General features: G+C 43.1%; 1 protein-coding gene across 2 annotated transcripts in view; it reads right to left on the reverse strand.

Annotated features, from left to right (window-relative positions):
* Positions 1 to 19373, reverse strand: part of LOC147193285 (junction plakoglobin a-like) — a 159184-nt gene extending 139811 nt beyond the window's left edge. For both annotated transcript variants that reach the window (XM_086133564.1, XM_086133563.1), the window contains exon 1: positions 19213 to 19373. The gene's annotated coding sequence lies outside the window, so the exon portion shown is untranslated. The remainder of the gene's footprint in view (positions 1 to 19212) is intronic.
* Between the last annotated feature and the right edge of the window lie 847 nt (positions 19374 to 20220).

Below are 20220 nucleotides of genomic sequence, written 5' to 3' on the forward strand. Positions count from 1 at the left end.
CCATCACTACTTTAGGGCTCATCTCACACATCCATCCATTCATTATCCGGTACTGTTTATCCTCACAAGGGTCGCAGATGGTGTCTATGTGAGCCGTCTTCGAGAAGTCGGCAGGGTACACCCTAAACTGGTTGCCAGCCAATTGCAGGGCACATTTAGACGAACAACCATTCAAACTCACAATCACACCTGTGAAAATTTTTAGAGTGATCAATTAACCTACTGTGCACTTTTTTGGAATGTAGGAGGAAACCGGTGTACCCAGAGAAAACCCACGCAGTCACGAGGAGAGCATGCAAACTCCACACAGGAAGGCCCGGATTCGAACCCTGGACCTGTGTAAAGCGGACGTGCTCCACCAGTCGGGCACCAGGGCTCCTCTCATTTCTCTTTCAAATGAGTTGCTGTGATTGCACATACAAGTAGGAGAGGGAAAAACTGGGAAGAGAATTGAGATCCACCCTCAGCCTTCAGTATCACAGTCCAGCAACGTACATTTTGTTACATCAGTGCTTGAGTAACATGCAGTTAGGATTTAATGATTCTCTATTATGTGTATTTTTAAAGGTGAATATTCCTGTCACTTAACTTTCCATACTATGGCAAATTATTTTCTTCATTTTTTTTTATATATAGAATAACTAATAAATAAATAAAGAATACAGTTGCCTTAATAACCATGTTGATATCATACTGTGAGATTATATTTGTTTATATTGTTGCATCTTTAATTATTTCTAATTATTAATAATAAGATCTTACAACTCTTTTTTTTCTTTCCTAATTCAGATTCAGGGAACTTTTGTGTCTTGCCTACAGTATGTTGTTTCATGCGTCAATCAATGAAAAACTAACATGTCAATAAAGATTTTGCAAATTATGTGGGGGAAATGGCAGCTGTTATTAATGTGTTAAAGTTCCTAATTTCAAAAGTAGATGTTACACATCGTGCCAAAACAACAAAGAATAAACAATAAAAATGTTCTTGGAGGGAAAGTACCATTTAATCGTATCCCACAAAACGAAAGAATTTGCTCGCTTTCAAGGTAGACCAACTTGTCACCAGTACAATGGTGTCTCTGTCTTTGACTACAAAGACCACCCAGGAAACGACTTGTGCATCGCCAACAAGGCAATAAAGAAAATAAAAGATACTGGACTGAAAAAGTAACACTTGATACAGAGACTTTGCACACATCAGACGACGACAATGAGAGACTGAGTGTTTTTTTTTGTTGTTTTTTTTAACCTACATGTATATTCAATCATGTATCACAGGTGGTAACGGCACAAAAGTAAAAATGTGCCATTGTTCTTCAGGGAAAAAAAAGAAACACACAAACACAACAACGACGTACCTTGAGGGACATAGCGAATTTGAATGTTATAATGGAGGTACGCTGCAACATATCCAATAAAATGGCCGCCAAATCCAATGTACGATACAGTATGAACACATAGATGTAAAAACATGAACATGTAAAGGTGGCTTCCAGGTCAGGATGTGTCGCACCCCGAATCCCTTTACGATCATCTTTCAATCTGTTTGCCTCGAACTCTGCCATGATTTTGTTACCATTATGGATGATTTGTCAAAATCGTCAACTTTACCAATTTGTAGTCTCGGCTGAGCTTCGTTTGGGAGACTCCCTTTCGAAAATGAGAGACAATTTCAGCCTTCACAGACAGTGAGATTTGCTTCTGTTTACCAGACATGTTCCGAGACCATGTGCGTCGTGCCTCCGGAAGTACACCAATGAACAAGTCAATATGTAGCGTTGCTAGCACGAAGGCCTTTTCACAATTTTGTTCAGAAAATATGGTCGTTATAATGACGTTTACGTGATAAAGGTAAAGGTTGTAAGCAAAATCGGCAAATATAAAATGAATTACGTAAAATCGGGATTTGAAATGCGAACGTTATAGGGGTAGAAATGCAAACGGTGTAGGTTGAAGAGAGGTTCGACTGTATCTACTACTGTAGACAATTGCTCTTCCACTCTGTATTAAGGGCACATTTCTTGCTTTATGGCAAGCTGTAAATCGATGCCAGTACAGCTACTGTTTATAAAGTTGGGGACACTTTCTGTGTGTGTGTGTGTGTGTGTGTGTGTGTGTGTGTGTGTGTGTGTGTGTGTGTGTACGTGCGTGTGTGTGTGTGATTTACATACACCTGATGTCTCTCAGCTTCATCTGACCTCAACACACCACAGAGATAGCATCTCAGGGCCCCTGCCCTACGGTATCAATCATGCACAAAGAAACACACGATACAGTCACTTTTAGTGGCATTGCAGTGTAGTGGTCTGTATTCACACCCACTGACACACACAAAGGCCAGGATGATCAGCACTGGCAAGGCCAGCCAGATCAATAAAGAACATTTGTGTGACTAACTATTGCCTGACCAGAGAGTGATGATCACCTTTTGTTCTGCACACACAGTACACGTTATCCGCTCGTAATTAACAAAATGCCGCAGTGTCTTGTTTTGCATTTGCAAGAATGAAATAGACAAGGCCATTGCCAGAACGAAATTGAATTCAAGGATTTTGTGGAAAGAAAACTGTGTTGGCTGGTTTATTTATTTTTCCTAAAGCTACACAGTGGAATCTCTGTAATTCGAGTATTTGTTTGTGAGCCCAAGACCATAACATGGAAATGATTGCAAATAGAAGGCAGCAATTTCAATTGTGGTTGGCACAGATGTCCGGCATGGGGCTGATGCCAGAGTCCCCGCCAACATGCCACAGCACGGGTGACCATATCGAGCCAAAAACATCCCAGCAGACACGATGCAGCTGTGGTGCGGCAGACTCGATAACCCTGCTAGCAAGAGCTCAATGCACACGCCATAACTGTGACAATATCACAATGACTGAAACTTTTCACTTTCTTGGCAGCCATTCTGAGGGCTAATTTAGAGCAAAAAGCAAAACGATGTGTATCTCGATGTGAAATACGTGACGCATAGTGCAAATTATCTTTACATTGTGTGAGAGGAAGTGAGAGCATTCCGCACGGACTGTGTGACTATACGTGAATTCTTCATAACCCAAAGCACAGCTAATGAACCAAAGCAATAATGTATGGATTATCAATTTGTTTGCAAACGTTTGTATTTATTGCACTTAAACATGTCAAAAAATATTTATTGAACTAAAGTAAATAGGGGCGGCCAGTGGTTAGCGCGTCAACCTCGCAATGCAGAGGTACCGGGTTCAATTTCAGCTCCGGCCTCCCTGTGTGGAGTTTGCATGTTCTCCCCGGGCCTGCGTGGGTTTTCTCCGGGTACTCCAGTTTCCTCCCACATTCCAAAAACATGCATGGCAGGCTGATTGAACACTCTAAATTGTCCCTAGGTGTGAGTGTGAGTGTGGATGGTTGTTTGCCTCTGTGTACCCTGCCGACTGGCTGGCAAACTGTACAGGATGTCCCCCGCCTACTGCCTGAAGAAAGCTGGGATAGGCTCCAGCACCCCCCGCGACCCTTGTGAGGATGAGCGGATCGGAAAATGAATGAATAAATGTATAAAGTAAATAGTTCAACAACATATTTACGATAAATAAATCAAACTCTCAATATTAGACAACATGTTAAGTCACTGCGATTGGCCAGTTCTTGCTATGGGCAAAGAGGGCGGTCACCCAGGGCTCCCCAGAAAACAAAAAAAAGATTTCTGTATGCCACCGCTTATTTCCTCATCAAGTTGGTAGAGTATTTGTGCTAAACACCCTGTACATATCGACTGCTGTTGAGAGAACAAAAAAGGTCCGTTTTGAAAAAAAAAAACGGAATTCCGGCAAAAAGCGGAAAAATCTCATCCCTGCACACACACACACAAAACCAGTGCATCCTTTTTCTAATCTGCTTATCCTCACGAGGGTCACGGGCGCACTGGAGCCTATCCCAGCTGTCTTCAGGCAGTTGGCGGGGGACACCCTGAACCGGTTGCCAGCCAATCGCAGGGCAGACATAGACGAAATCCATTTGCGCTCACACTCACTGAGGGACAATTTAAAGTACGTATTCCATTAAACTGCCATGCATGTTTTTGTAATGTGCTGGGAAACGAGAGTAGCCGGAGAAAACCCACGCAGGCACGCGGAGAACATTCAAAGTCCACATAGGAAGACTGGAACCGGAATCGAACCTTTACACCTCTGCACTGTGAGGCAAACGTACTCACCTGTCATCCGCCGTGGCACGTTATCCAGTTGATATAAAATGGAAGAATGTGTGTACAGTGAGGATTGAGTCCCAGAATCGATAAATAAAATAGGACGTAGAACTCTCAGTAATCAGACTCCTCTCCTATGGAATCATCTTGCAGATAAGGTAAAGAAGGCAGTCACTGTCCCACTATTTAAGAGTAAACGTAAATATCTTTAATCTTTAAAAAATAGATGTTTGCATTGATTTATAGTCAGGTCATCTTGTTTCTACTTCTGTTACTTCCCGGTGTCAAATGTTGGATCGAAGGTTATGACATTTCTCATTCTTCTGTGACTTCTTTTCCTGGTGTTGGACATTTGTCCTTTACGTAATGATATGGGTTTTGGGCATTGGATGGACATTTTCTTGTTTACTTATGTGACCTACTTGGATGCATTAAAAGTGCTGACTGTAGCTGGAACAAGTCGGGCATCACTGAAGATCTGTACATGACCTTCAAAGACACGAGTGGCCACAGCCTATATTTCTATTTTTAAGTTGAATGATTTTAATTATATGGTGTTTGCTTCATCAGAGACCATGAGGCATGGCCTCTGCTGTCACGGTTAGTGACGGCTGCCGTGGCAGATGTAGCTCTTGCCCTGGTGCTTGCTTGCTGAGGAGCTGGCTGCTGTGGTCATCGGGGGTCCAGGTGTACACACTCACAACTACACTTCACGCTCTCGTGAAGAGACACATCTGGCACGTTCGGAAATACGCTCTGAGCGGCACTCTGACCATTCGGAAACTTAGAGCATTGTTCAAATGTGCCGTTCAGTTATTTAGAATGTACCAAAAATGGAGTGCAGGTGCGCGCTCTAGGCACTCCAACTGGGGACACGATATGTCCAGTGTTTGAGGAAGTACAGATGCTTGAGCTGCTGAATCGTTTAGAACAGGGGTGGCCAACTAGTCAGAGACTAAGAGCCAATTTTTTTACTGTGTTACTGCAAAGAGCCACATCATACCCGCACACACACACACACTTTTTTGCCCAAAGAACGACTTTTGAAGCGACCAACTTCCACGATTGGCCTGAGCGCGCACGCCCAAGCACACACACACACACACACGCACGTGTGTGTGTGCCCATGCACTCGCACACATATGCACGCACGCCACGATGAGCAACAGTCGGAACGGGCCAAAAGCTGAAGACACAAACAAACAAATATTCCCCCCATTTCCTCCTCCCACCCCTTGCAGTCGACTTTGGACCAGTTCGTTGGCTCCCGGTCAATTGGGATCGACGTATTGTGCACCCCTGCCTTAAAATCTGAGGTAATTCGCTGACGAGCGCTTAGCGTCGTTGTTTGTGCATGAGCGGTGATGCAGTCATCTGATCGGTTGCTTTCAGGTTGGCCACCCCTGGTTTAGAACATGGGTTGTGTTCAGAAATTAAGGTGACCAAAGCGAGCTTTGCCCTACCCGAACACACACACTCTCCGAGTTGTGCACGGGCATCAGGTTAAGGTAGTGTAAATTGTCAAAGTACAACCACACCCTTAGTTTGCAGGGGGAAAAAACACGAAACAAGTCAAAGCTGTACAACAAAATGTGTTGTACAAAAAAAAGATGTCAGCAATCAATAATTGATTTGAGTTAGAGGACAAAGACATTGATGATGAGTTTTAAAAATGTCCCAAAAGAGTTAAAATTAGAATGTACAAAATAGCAACAAAGCAGAGAAAATCCTCAAAGTGCATACAGCCTCTGCAGAGTCAGAGACTAACTTTGGTCTGACTCAGGAGGAGCACCACAGTCTGTTCGCTGCTGACATACCTTTTTTTTGAACTGCCTGATTTACTAAGATCCCAAATAGTGGGTTATAAATTGCGTGTTCACTTTAACAAAGGAGTCTTCAATCCTATTCCTCAAGGGCTGCTTTCCCACCTGTTTTCCATCTCTTTCTGCTGCAAGACACCTGATTCAAATGATCAGACAATCAGCAAAGTCTGCAGAAGCTGGATCACGATCCTGATCATTTTTTGCAGGAGGAATAGGATTGAAGACCCCTGCTTTAACAGATTGTGTGCACTGATGGTGGGGGTGTCGTATATGATCGTCTAAGATTGTAAAGTTTTACGAAGATCCCAGAGAGTGGGCACTAAATTGCATGTTGACAGCAGGTATTAAAAAGAGAGTTCAGAAATCTAGGTAGGGAAAATGAGTGATTAATTGGAAATGTTACTTAAGTGTGAAACATTATTGAATTACAAAAAAAAAACGCTGCAATAAATGTAAGGAATCCAGGGGCTACATAAAAGCCATGGAGTTCATAGTAATTGGATGCAAAATATGCATAGTTTGCGTTGAAAATGGACAGCACCCCCTGTTTAGTGAAATGGCATGACTCCTTCTTGTGACTGGCTCCAAGTCATCCCAACTAAAACGTTTAGAAATTCCACAGTTGCATTGCTGAAAATGCAATATAAAATGTTTAATTGAGCAGACAACATCTGTTTTTCCCATCCCTTCTCTTCAATTTTTGCAGGTCCTCATCATGCACAAATGGCATTTCTGCCATTTTAGACAAAAAAAAACATCTGAATCACAATTCATCTCAGTAATGTATTAAGAAAATCCCATTACATGTGATAATTCTCATCTGACATTAGACACTCCTCCTTGGTTGTACAAAGTGACCTGTGCAGCAATGTTCAACCGTTTGCCAGATGCAATTCAGTTTTCACAGCGTTTTTCTGACCAAGCAGTATGTGCACATTAGCACACGCACCTGTACTAAATCCCTTAGATTCTCAGATGTCTTACAAAGTATGGAAATAAGATGTCTGAGCAATCATCATCAATGATTGAATTGATCATGTTTAAGAATTAAAACATCCATCCATCCATCCATTTTCCGATCTGCTTATCCTCACAAAGGGATGCAGGGGGTGCTGGAGCCTATCCCAGCTGTCTTTGGGCAGTAGGCGGGGGACACCCTGAACCGGTTGCCAGCCAATCGCAGAGCACACAGAGACGAACAACCATCCACGCTCACACTCACACCTAGGGACAATTTAGAGTGTTCAATCAGCATGCCATGCATGGTTTTTTTTTTGGAATGTGGGAGGAAACCGGAGTACCCGGAGAAAACCCACGCAGGCCTGGGGACAACATGCAAACTACACACAGGGAGGCCGGAGCTGGAATTGAACTGCAGTGTGGTCGATGCGCTAACCACTGGACCACCGGGCCACCCCAAAAAATTAATCCCTACTCAGTCAACTGCAAATGAAGAAGTCAAGCAGGGTCTTTGAACGTGCCGTGGCCAGGATTCGAACCAGGGTCGCTGCAGCCACAACGCTGGGTACTAACCACTGCATGATCATGGGCTGACGTATTAAAATGTGTTCTTATTTATTATGTTTTCCATTGTTGCTTTCTCAGCTCAGAGGCTATTGATGTGTCGACAACCAAATGTATTCATATTTTTAAACTACCGTTCCTAACATAACATCGCTATATGTTCATGTTTGAGGTGCATAAATATATCTACTTAAATTCTCTAGTGGTTGGATTACATCCCACTGAGTCAAGATGTCACTGCCACATATGGTGTTGTGTCAGAGTGTGGGTCCAGATAATAGTGACACTCCAGGGAAATTTAACTGTTTAATAAACACAGACCCTAGTGAGGATCAAGCGGTTCGGAAAATGGATGGATGGATGGATGGATAATAAACACAGCGCACGTTACTTGAACACAGTGACACGTTATTCAGGCTGTCGCTCATAATGCATGACACAATTGAGCACATGCTTCCAACTAGTTACTGTTTATACCCACAATGCTTTACAAGTGAACATATTACTGTAGCCTCAGTAACACCTAATACATAACAGGTCGGAATATTGTGGCAGCCAGGGAAGATGCATTTTTCAAGATGTGGCCATAGCTAGCTAGCATGCCCTCGTGGTAGAATTGGGCCAGGTAAAAGATCCCTCTCCCAGTTTGTAAAACAAAGTGACATCATGGTGCAGAATGGTGAGATTTGAGAATGCGTACACAAGCAGACTAACTGGAAAGGATCGCAACAACTACTTTAACAAGCTCACGTTATCACACGGAAAGCAACTTTCTGATCTTTATGGGATTTCAGAGTGTGAGGAAGACCTTTCAAAATGGCCCAATGTGCAATGGGCAGATTCATCTGTACTGAGTGGAAACACACAATGTTGAAATGAGAGAAAAACTGCAAGCCTACAAGTCTTTGGATGTTTACAAACATATGATGTGCGGCAGTGTACAGACCATAAAACCAAATGATTTTGACTGCCACAAAATCCAAATTTGCTGTGCAACACCCGTCTGACTGCATAGCTACCGGATTCCCACACCATCGTTGGCAACAGACGACTGGCTTATCTCGATCAACGGCTCCCTTGCTCCCCCCCGCCCCCACAATCACGGTTCGGCGACACAAATTTTTTTCTTGTGCATCAAAGAAACGTGATGAAATGTCATCTGCATGTCCCCAGATACCTCAAATCTCTGCTTCCTGGGTCTATTTTTGTATTGGCCGGCAGATTCTGTTATGAGCCATGAGGCAAACAAAAGGGCCAGGACCCAGGAAGCAGAGATAGACACCAAAAAATAATAAATTTTGTCCAAAGGAAAAGACACAAAATTAATGTACTCAAAAACAAACCTATTATATACTTAAGAAACAAAGTAACATCAGAAAATCACCTTCTGCAAGGACGTACTCATGACAACAATATAAAGTAGATCACCAGGCGACTATTGAGGTTGGAACGCGTGGCAGGAGGAAAAGCAGTAATGTGGCAAGATACAGTGTGAACATTAAGCATCTTCCATCACAGAAAAATGGGAGAAGCTGGTTAAACTGGCTGCCACCTATTCAAGCTGATATGTCACAGGTGAGGGGGTGATTCTTCGCCGCTGAGTTCAGCCCCTCCTCTAGCCACACTTCAGCACTGCAGCGAGGGAGAGGAGAGCAGAGAAGGAGGAAGGGGAGGAGCAGGACTGGGCAGAGCAACATGGCAAAGGCGAAACAGACCCATGACACAGTTACTCGTGTATCCTCACTGGAAATGGATCCTATATGAGCTTCTTTCTCAAAGACCACCTTGTGAGAAACATGTAAATGACATAACTCAGCAGTGGCGGGCCTTCAGTGGCTATTTCGCGATCTAATCTACCTCTTGATAATGCCACAACTTCACAGTATGTACCTCACCCCCCCCCCAAAAAAATAACTTGGGCTACGTTCACACTGCGGAGTGTGTTAGTAGACTGTTCCGAAAAACACCTTTGCAGATTCATAGATGATTATCTGGGTAGTCTTCCTTCCAAGCAATTTCACCTGCACGCATCTATACGAAAGAGGCTGGTGTGTGGCACGAAAGAAGAGCATTTCACCTATACTATAGGCAGTTACCTTATCTTCTAATATATCACCTCAAGAACGCCAAACCTCTACAGTACCATCCATTTTCCGATCCGCTTCATCCTCACAAGGGTCGCGGGGCATGCTGGAGCCTATCCCAGCTGTCTTTGGGCAGTAGGCAGGGGGCACCCTGAACCAGTTGCCAGCCAATCGCAGGGCACATGGAGACGGACAACCATCTGCACTCACACTCACGCCGAGGGACAATTTAGAGTGTTCAATCAGTCTGCCATGCATGTTTTTGGAATGTGTGAAATCCACGATGCACCGAAGCCGCGATAAACGAACCGCGAAATAGCGAGGGATCACTGTATAGTATTTCACAATCAATTTTGATCAGTATGAAAACTTTAAATGAATAAATTATATCGTACTCCACTCAAACATGACTACTCTGAAATTGCCCCCCGCCCCCTCCCCAAAAAGAGTGGTTTGAAAACAAGCCACACTGCAAGGCAGTGTTTCTTGAAGTAGCCTCCTAAAGTCCAGTTTACCTTGAAAAGTAGGCCTTGAATGTGAACATTCAATCGTGGTCCAAAGTCGTCCTCCATTGTAAATCAAGCTTCGGCCGCACGTCGAGCTGAACCAATCAGAAGCACTAGTAGCTAAACCAATGACAGGACGGATAACTCACAGAACCGACGGGATGGCTTTCCGGAGGTGATTGGCTAAAAGAAGACCCAGTGATTTCTGTGGAGTGTGTGTGTGTGTGTGTGTTTGTGCAGTATGTGTGTGATCGATGCCTGCACACGATGTCCCAAAGGCATAGGATGAACTAATACGTGCAGAGCAACACATCGAAGCTGAAATGAACCCGCACAGTAAAGACATACGCAATGAAATGAGGACGAAAGACTGTTTGAAATAAATTATTTCCACTTCATTTAATGTAAATTGTAAATATAGGTCTGGGTTTCTGATCGTGTTTATGCTTGCAGAGAAGGCCTTGAAGGCCCTGACGGAAGGCAGGTGTCTAGTTAAAAACAACATGATTGAAAACATGAACCTTCTTGAATTTGGTTGATGAGAATGAAAAAAAGTGCTGTCAGTAAGGATCGCAAGGAATTTCAATTTAATCGTCTGAAAGTATTGCTGGTCCACACTCAAGACTTCGATTGATTACATTTTGATAAAAATGAACATTCATTTGGCAATTTTGTTTCATTGCGCACTCCAATCTCTGACTGTCTGTAATACGCTTAGACCCGTATGCATCACATGATTATTATTTATGGGGAACATGATAAATTAGGGCAAACGTTTTGCCATAATAACTACCTACATCATGTTTTTGTGTCTGTATAGTTGCATAAAATGGGAAAAGGGGTTTTGCTAGCGGGGGCCAGGGGTGTTATATTAAACCTTGAGTCAGCAAAAACAGGTACATGTAGTTGCTGATGATGTGTTGCCGGTTGCTCTTAAACACCAGACAAGTAGGCTCAATAAATTAAACCACACTATCTTCTTAATGGTCGCTCCTGTTAATGGACCATCTATTACGAGACAAGAAGAGAGAGGAAAATGGAGAAAATTAGCTCTCTTCTCTTAATTAGGATTTTAAGATGCTCTTCACTTTGGAGTAGTTTCCATGATATAAATTACAATAGCCGGTCAGGTACTTGGGGACCTGCTAATATGAACCTGTGACTTTGGATGAAAAATCGCACTTCTCAGTCAAGTACCAGGTTACCGCTAAAATGAAACCCAAGGGCTAGCAAAATGAGTAAAAAACAAATGTCTTCGGAAAGTTTCTTTGGGAAGACGAAAAAGCCCAGCCGGGAGACAGAAGAGGAGCCTATGACTTTCAAGAAAACGAAGGCTACATTTAATAAGACAGTATCAGGAGTCCCACTTAAAATACGGATTTATCTCAGAGGAGATTCCCACGCACCAAGCGCACTCTGCATAATATGCGGCGATGGTGAGTTGTATTTTTCCTGCACTTTGTATTTGCGGTGTATCTTATTTTGAAGGCAAGTTTAAATGTTACAATAGCGACCAGAGCGTTTTGCGTCCAGATAGGACATTCCTCGTTTCATGATTCATGTTTATTATTCTTTTTCGAAAATACCACGGGTTTCATGCAGGTTATATATTATTTTGTTGTATTTATCCGCCACACCTTGAAGGCCGGTCCCTGAAAATATTGTCTGACATCAAACCGGGCCGTGGGGCAAAAAAGGTTGGGGACCGCTGACTTATCCTGTTCAGGCTAGAAGTGACTTTTTCCAGCTAATTTCGACAGAGGGGCAGACTATATCTTTCCTGTCTGAAAGTTGACAACTGTGGAAACAGTTCAATTTCAGCACCTCGCTCTTTTTTGTGATGATCCAAAAAGTGATTTTAACGGCCACATAAATAAAGATGTAACCGTATTGTATTTGTGGTTCTTAGAGTTGCGTTTAGCAAAACGTTGCACTAAACCTAATGTCCCTCGGCTCGAATGAGCAAGCTTAAGGCTTTCATATGGTTGCTTGACTTGATCTGTTAGATTGGTACCTTCGGGCCGCATTTGCCATCATTAAATAATGTAAAAACAGCATTTTGAAGATCAAAACAAAACTGAAGCACAGCAGAATAAAAGTGAAGGACACCCCAATGCCGTTTTCTTCACATCAACACAATTCAAAGAGCAATGACCTTGTTCCACTTGCCAAGGATGTTTCTTTCTGCATCTGGTATTCCAAGATCAGAAAATAAAAAACGGGAAGAATAAACATGCACAGGTTTGGTTGAATTTTTTTTTTGCTCACGTCTTTCCAAAGTTTCAGGAAGCCCTAGGCTACCTTGAGAGCACTGGAGCTGATTAGCCTGCAAATATTCTCATTCATCCACGTCATCGATACTAACTGGACAGTTGTGATTGTCTGAAAAGCCATTCCACCGCCCATTTGAGCAGGCTTCAATAGTTTGTGTGTACAGGTGCAAGGCTTGAGAGGACAGCTCAAGCCTGTTTGCCAACAAAGCTTTGTGACATGACAGCATTTGATTGGCATCACACATAAAATCTACCTATGAGCACAATCCAAAACAGGGTCCTGCATCTGACTAAATGTATGAACCGATCACTAACATCAGTTAATTCGTTTACGAATACATTTGTCACGTTTCTGTTTGCGGTCTGGCCAGCAGGTGGCATGAGCGGACTTTCTGGCACACCTGCTGCCAATCTGTAATTAATAGATTCAGTATTTAAGGACCCCTCCACCGTACACCTGTTGTCAGAGTATTGTCTATTGCATTGCTGTTTTCGCTGTTCCTTGACTAGTTGGCTTTAGACCTCGTCGTGATTTCGCGTTGTATTTCTCGGTACCCATGGTAGAGTAAGTACTGGTTTTGTTTTGTGATTTGGCTTTCTGGCGTGTATTTGTGATACATTGTTTTTCGTTTGTAGTCGCGGTCTTTATTTTTCTCCCTTGCCCTTTTGTGGAAGCGCTTTTTGTTACTCGTTTGATTTGCCTTCTGGTCCCTATTGTGGACCAGCGCTTTATGTTCTCTCCTTATTCGGTGCGATTTTGTACATTAAACTTTATTTTTTCCTACAGAGACCTTGTTTTCGTCTACGCTTTTGGATCCCCCCCTAAACTCGGTTTGTCCGAGACATAACATTAAAAAAATTAAATAAAAAAAAACGGGGTGATCCCTTCTATATGTATATTATATTTATCATATTTATCACCAATCCAGGGTGGCACAGTGGTCGACTGGTTAGCATCTCAGCCTTACAGTGCAGAGGTGCAGGGTTCAATTCCAGCTGTTCAATTCATGTGTGGAATTTATTTACATGTGCCTGTGTGGTTTTTCTCCGGGTACTCCGGTTTCCTCCCACATTCCAAAAACGTGCATGTCAGGTTAATTGAACACTAAATTGTCCCCAAGTGTGATTGTGAGTACGAATGGTTGGACGTCTGAGTGTGCCCTGCAAATGGCTGGCAACCGGTTCAGGGTGTAGCCCGCCTGCTGCCCCGAAGACAGCTGGGATAGGCTGCAGCACGCACACGACGCTCGTGAGGGTAAGCGGATTAGAAAATGGATGGATGAATGGATCATCAATCCAAAACATACTATATTCTATTATAAGAAACTGGACCACATCGTATGCAGCCTCATCCAAATCTTTTTAAAAGAGCAAATAATAGCTACAACAGCACTGATGCAGAAAGTGTTCTATTCTGCACCTGTCAAATCGTCCTTTGCCAGTGTGTGTGTGTGTGTGTGTGTGTGTGTGTGTGTGCGCGCGCGCGCACGCATACACAAAGAGGGTCTCTCAAGCATAAGAAAATGAGAGACCCAGGCCCCAGACAACCACTCCTCACGGCAGTTGGTGCATATTTATAAATAGGTTTCGACACCTTGTCTAGAGGAATAACAATCATATTAGACAGCTTTATAGTAATATGTTGTCAGTCAGAGAGTAACCTGTGCCGGTACCGCAAATTTGCCTGTTTATTTTGCTTTTGGCAAAGCAGATAATTAACAGCTTTTCCAAGGAACAAGAGAGTGCGTAAAACGGTATGTCGACTGAAAAAAAAAAAAATAGCCTGTGAAATGAAATCAGCCAACCGGTATAACAGCTCCCCCACCACCAACAAAATTGATTCAAGCATCATTTTCCACAGATGTCTGAGTAGATTTGTGGGTGTTTATTTGCGATTTACATCAGAGATAATGACGTCTGTAAATACAACTCATGCTGCTTCTAAAAATATCTGTCTGATGCCACTGTCTTGAGATGTCTGAGTATCCACATCCAGTCATCTTATCACAAACTCCCATCTCACCGTTTACAGTTCACTTTGTTCTGGTGTCATAACACATTTTTCAAATCAGCAGCATTATATCCTCTATTCAGGAAATCTGGTTCAGGCTCCACCAGTGTCAATAACTTTCAGCCATTTGTCCATTTCCAAACTTTAAAGTTCTTTCAACAACCGTCACTTAAAAAATAAAAATAAAAATGTCAGTCAGCATCTCCACTCCTGTCACATTTATCTGTCCTATTTGAAAAAGACCAATCTGGTCACCGCCTCCTCAGTCACACAGAAATAGCCTTGGTAAAAATTTCAACTCTATTCATAGAGCACTTTAAAAAAAAAAAATCATAGCTGGAGCAAAGCGATGCACATAAAAATTAAACATAAAACAAATGGACAAAACTATTACCAAACAATAAAGAATATATGTATTCTTATATATATAGTAATATAATAACAACAACACCAATAATAATAATAATAATAACAATAATAAATAAGTAGGCAGCCCGGTGGGCAAGTTGTTGACCTCACAGTGCAGAGGTACCGGGTTCAATTCCATCTCCGGCCTCCCTGTGTGGAGTTTGCACGTTCTCCCCAGGCCTACGTGGGTTTTCTCCGGGTACTCCGATTTCCTCCCACATTCCAAAAACATGCATGGGCAGGCTGATTGAACACTCAATGTCAGTGGTGGCCAACCAGTCTGAGACTAAGAGCCAATTTTTTTACAGTGTTGCTGCAAAGAGCCACACACACACACACTCACACGCATTCGCGCACACTCGCGCACATAGAACAGCCGGGGCGCCCGAACATAAATAAAACCTTAAGACACAAACACACAAATCTCCCCCCCCCCCCCCCCCCCCCCGCATTTCCTCCTCCCACCGCTTGCGGTCGACTTGGGACCAGTCTGTTGGCTCTTGGTTAATTGCGATCGACGTATTGGGCACACCTGCCCTAAAAACAGGATAGTTGTTCGATAACTATCGACAACTGGATAGTTGTTCGTCTCTGTGTGCCTCAGGGTGTACCACGGGATAAACTCCAGCACAGCCGCGACTGTCATGAGGATAAGAGGCTCAGATAATAGATGGATGGATGCACCCCTTAAAAAAACACTCTGACATTGAAACACCTCTACAGCGCCTCCACTTTCTGCTGGTCGCCTGCTGTTCAACTAACATCCCGTTGGTGGTCTCAAGGTGTATGAACCAGTGGTTAGATTTCCCAGAGAAGGAAGGAAAGACCCGTATGCGCCCATCAAACTAGCATACGGGCGCCGAGGTTTATTTTCTCTCGTTGCAGTCCGTTGAGTGAAGTTGTTGAGTGGAGACTTTAATAATGTTCCTCTCTCTCATCGACTGAAGTAAAAGTATGAGGGCAACAGGATTCTAAAATTGTAATCTTGCGTTCATAACGTATGACATCACTCGAGGTTGTTGCAGCAGCTTGAATGTAAAAAAAAACAACTGCAGCTTTCTAACAAGCGAATAGAAGTAATAGTTTGAATCTCTAATAAATAAGAGCAACACAAATAATAAGCAAAAGTGAGGCAGAGCTGCTGCAACAGGCTGGTGATGCTCAGTGCCCAGAAATGATACGATCAAATCAATAATAACCTCCTCATCGGCGTTGATCTGAGATGAAAGTTTACTCTTTATTTTCAGTCTGAGTGCAGGCTTTGACATGAATTCTAAAACATTCTCTTTGACAGACTGGCATCCATTGACATGTGAAACACACGCTTCTACTGGCATACATCTACAAAGTATCTGTCATAATAATCTGACATGTCTGGCATGAGCAGTTCATTTGACATTCATTCCACGCCAGATGCAAGAATGTTATGTGATATATTTACAAATGTAAAAATGAAAACGCTGATTTAAATCACAGTGGATCATTAGGTTCAAAATTTCAAATGAAAAATGACCTCCTTATATGTACTATTTCTATTACCGACAGTATGTTGTGCTTCTTCTCACGCTGCCGAACCATCATTGGCTCCATGGATTTGCATTGCTGTCAATTGAAAACTTGTTGCAACCCTGCACAGTGTAAAACAAAAGTTCCACCTCTGTACCTTTGATCTTCCAATCACCAATAACTGAGTGATACGTGGGCTCTCACAGAATATAGCATTTTTCTTCCTTTGGGACTCAAACACTGTTTCCTCATTTATCTACTAATGACGCAGCATGGGGGGTTCACTATCTTGCTCAAGGACACTTCAAGGTCGCAATGAACTCTATCACCGAGCCATCCCGCCCCCACCTTGATCTATGTGTTAAACAAAAGAACTTTGAAAATTGATTATTTTTCATTTCTTTTCTAATCTGTTTATCGTCACGAGGATGCTGGAGCCGACATTTTTCATTAAATAAAATTATCTACAGTATGAATGTTATTTTCTTATTGTTCAGTAAGTTGACAACTGTCATTGAAGCAGTCTAACCAATAAGACCAAAACCTTCATGTACAATAAATCTGATATTGCTTATTGTAGTATAGATTCATTTATTGCTTGTGTTGGTTGAACAAAAGATGTGGGAGATCCATCCATCGATCCATCCATTTTCTGATCCGCTTTATCCTCACAAGGGTCACGGGGCATGCGGAGCCTATGCCAGCTGTCTTCGGGCAGTAGGCGGGGGACACCCTGAACCGGTCGCCAGCCAATCGCAGGGCACACAGAGACGAACAACAATTTAGAGTGTTCAATCAGCCCGTCATGCATCTTTTTGGAATATGGGAGGAAACTAAAGTACCCAGAGAAAACCCACGCAGGCACGGGGAGACCATGCAAACTCTACACAGGGAGGCTGGAGCCGGAATCAAACCCAGCACCTCTGGACCGTGAGGTCGACGCGTGAATCACCGGACCACCGGCCCGCCTATATGTGGGACATCACATATAAAATCACAATTGCAATATTGATGGGGGGAAAAAAATGCAATTCGCTTATTTTTCAGCCCAAGTTTACACAGTGTAAAACACTGAGGAACACAATCAATGAAAACATGTATGGCAAATTCCAAGAATTTTCCTATTGACAGTGTGAAGTAGCTCTGTGGCTGGTATGCTCACTCTTTTCACAGCCAAAGACTGTGGCAAGATCAGCAGACTTGAGGACATATTGTCTGCATGTGTGTGAGGGAGCCTGCACTCACGAGAGAGAGAGAGAGAGAGAGAGAGAGAGAGAGAGAGAGAGAGAGAGAGAGAGAGAGAGAGAGAGAGAGAGAGAGAGAATGAAACCGGCCTTCCACTTGTGACAATTATTTCTCCTGATGAGTGCTTCCTCTCCTGACAGAGATACATTGCAGACTTCATATCTGTTGGGAATCAGATGCTTCTGCACCAGCACATGAACAATGCACACCGAAACACTAAAAGAAGAATCGAAAGGAAAATTGGACCTTGTGGTATGATCTAGTGTCAAACTCATTTTTGTCACGGCCCACATCGTAGTTAGGGTTTCCTATGGAGGGCCATTATGACTGAAGTTCACAGTGTAAATTCAAATAAATGCATGGTTGTCTCAGATTACATGCACACAACAAATCTGTGAATGACTAGCTTTGAAATCGGAGAGCGGTAAACTGTTTGTACTTCTGGTACATTTATTTTAAAAGAGGGAATGGAAACAAAGAAATGCTTGCAATATATCAATGTATTTAGCAAGAAAAATGATGCACGTAATTTGTTTTGGCAGGCCACATAGAATGATGTGGCAGGCCCCCCGAGCCTTGAGTTTGACATCAGTGATCGAGACAGTGTACAATTCAGGGGTGTCCAAAGTCGGTCCTCAGGGGCCGCTTGTCCTGCCTGTTTTCCAGCTCTCCCAGGAGCAACACACCTGATTCAAATCATCAGGATCGTTCTAATGCTGCATCAGAGCTGGCTGAGGAGCTGCTCATCTGAATCAGGTGTGTTGCAGCTGGGAAAGATGGAAAACTGGCAAGACAGTGGCCCTCCAGGACCGGAGCTGGACATGCCTGATGTACATGAAAGGCTCACTGGACTTCAGACAACAGCAAAGGTGACATTTTGCTATTCGGATGATTTTCTCTGGGTACACGCTTCCTTCTACATGCCAAAAACATGAATGTTAGTTCATTGAAGACTCCAAATTGTCCTTAGGTGTGAATTTGATGAGAATGTGTTTGAATAAACAGTATGTGCCTGCATTTTGCTCGAGACCAATCTTGGGGTGCAACTCACCCGCTACACCCAACTGTAGACAACAATTAAAGAGAATTGATGGGGCGCTTCATGAAAGGCTTGCAGAAGAAAGGCAACAACAAAGGTTTATGTGTGTGTGTGTGAGTGACAGAGAGGGGGAGAGAGAGAGGCCGTATCACCACCAAAGCATGGGATGATAAACTCAAATATAAAAAGAAAAAAAAATTCATACATATTTTTTTTTAACGGGTGGCGTTCCCACGGATCCTCATGCAACTTAAATATACACACGCAAACCCGCACATAAAATCGCACTGTTTATCCCGTGCGAATTAGTTTTGTTCTTGTCCAAAAATTATCGGACTTCACCGGAATACAGTATATATTTGTCCATGTAAACTCCTCTAAATGTACTGTATTCTCCATAGAGAGTGGCATTAGTCACTTGAAAATTCATGAACCCAAACACACACACACACACACACACACACACACGCACACACGATACAATTTTACATATCAACCGACTGAGCTGATGCTGCAGGATGACTACAGGCTAGACGGTTACTTTACCTTCTGTCATGCATCCGTGCGTAATATTAATAAACCAGCGTTCAAAAGCATATTTGGGCTTGGTTACCTTGTTGAACTGAACGGGTAGGTCGTTGCAGCTTCGTGCCGTTTTCAACTCGTGTCCTCTGTCCCTAAATCCTCAGTCTGCGGAGTACAGGTGCAGATCCGCTCCAGAGGTTTGCAGTGCTGCGTGTGCTGTCTCTGGCTCTCGTCTCTGGTGTCACTGGCGTGCAGTGGCCAGCGGGGCGGAGTGAAGGGAAAGACAGCAGCCTCAGCTACGGGCGCGTCATCGAAGGAGATGGAACGATAGCAATGATAGCTCACTCTGAGCCCTTTCCCGTTTTCAATCCCAACAAAATCCTCTTCAACGAGGGTTTTTGTCGCAATGTTCAGGACAAATACGTAGCTGAATGCTAGTTCTTTGCACGTACAGATTTATTTGTCTCCCGACTCAAACACACCTGATTTAAAGAATCAGGGTGGTTCGCGGGCTTCTTCAGAGCTTGCAGATGATCATTTGACATACAAAACATGCAAGACAGTGGCCCTCGAGGACCGGAGCTGGCATAGCTCAATAAAATTGAATGAAAACCATAAAACATGCAAGCTAGCAGACGATTTTTTTTTAGATTAATGTGATAAATGTTGCTTCATGTTTATTTCACCTGCATAGAAATCCACTGAAGTGACATGCAATACTAAGACTTCTGTGTGGAGTTGGAATGTTCTCTCTGTGCCTGTGTGGGTTTTCTCCAGGTACTCCGGTTTCCTCCCACATTCCAAAAACGTACATATCAAGTTAATTGAACACTAAATTGTCCCCAAGTGTGAGCGTGAATAGTTTTACATCTATGTGTGCCCTGCAATTGGCTGGCAACCAGTTCGGGGTGTACCCCGCCGACTTCCCAAAGACAGCTGGGATAGGGTCCAGCACGCCCACAACCCCTCCCTCCGTTATTTCGTTTTACTTCTCTTGAAAATGTATATGTATTTTGTCTTATACAAGTTAGGTCGCTGTAATAGTGGGGAGAAACACTTCAGGGAAACGCTGAAGTGTTTTAAATTTATCTTAATG

Source organism: Hippocampus guttulatus, chromosome 16 (assembly GCF_054856545.1).
Source record: "Hippocampus guttulatus isolate MCC_2025c chromosome 16, RoL_Hgut_1.0, whole genome shotgun sequence".
NCBI classification, from domain to species: domain Eukaryota; kingdom Metazoa; phylum Chordata; class Actinopteri; order Syngnathiformes; family Syngnathidae; genus Hippocampus; species Hippocampus guttulatus.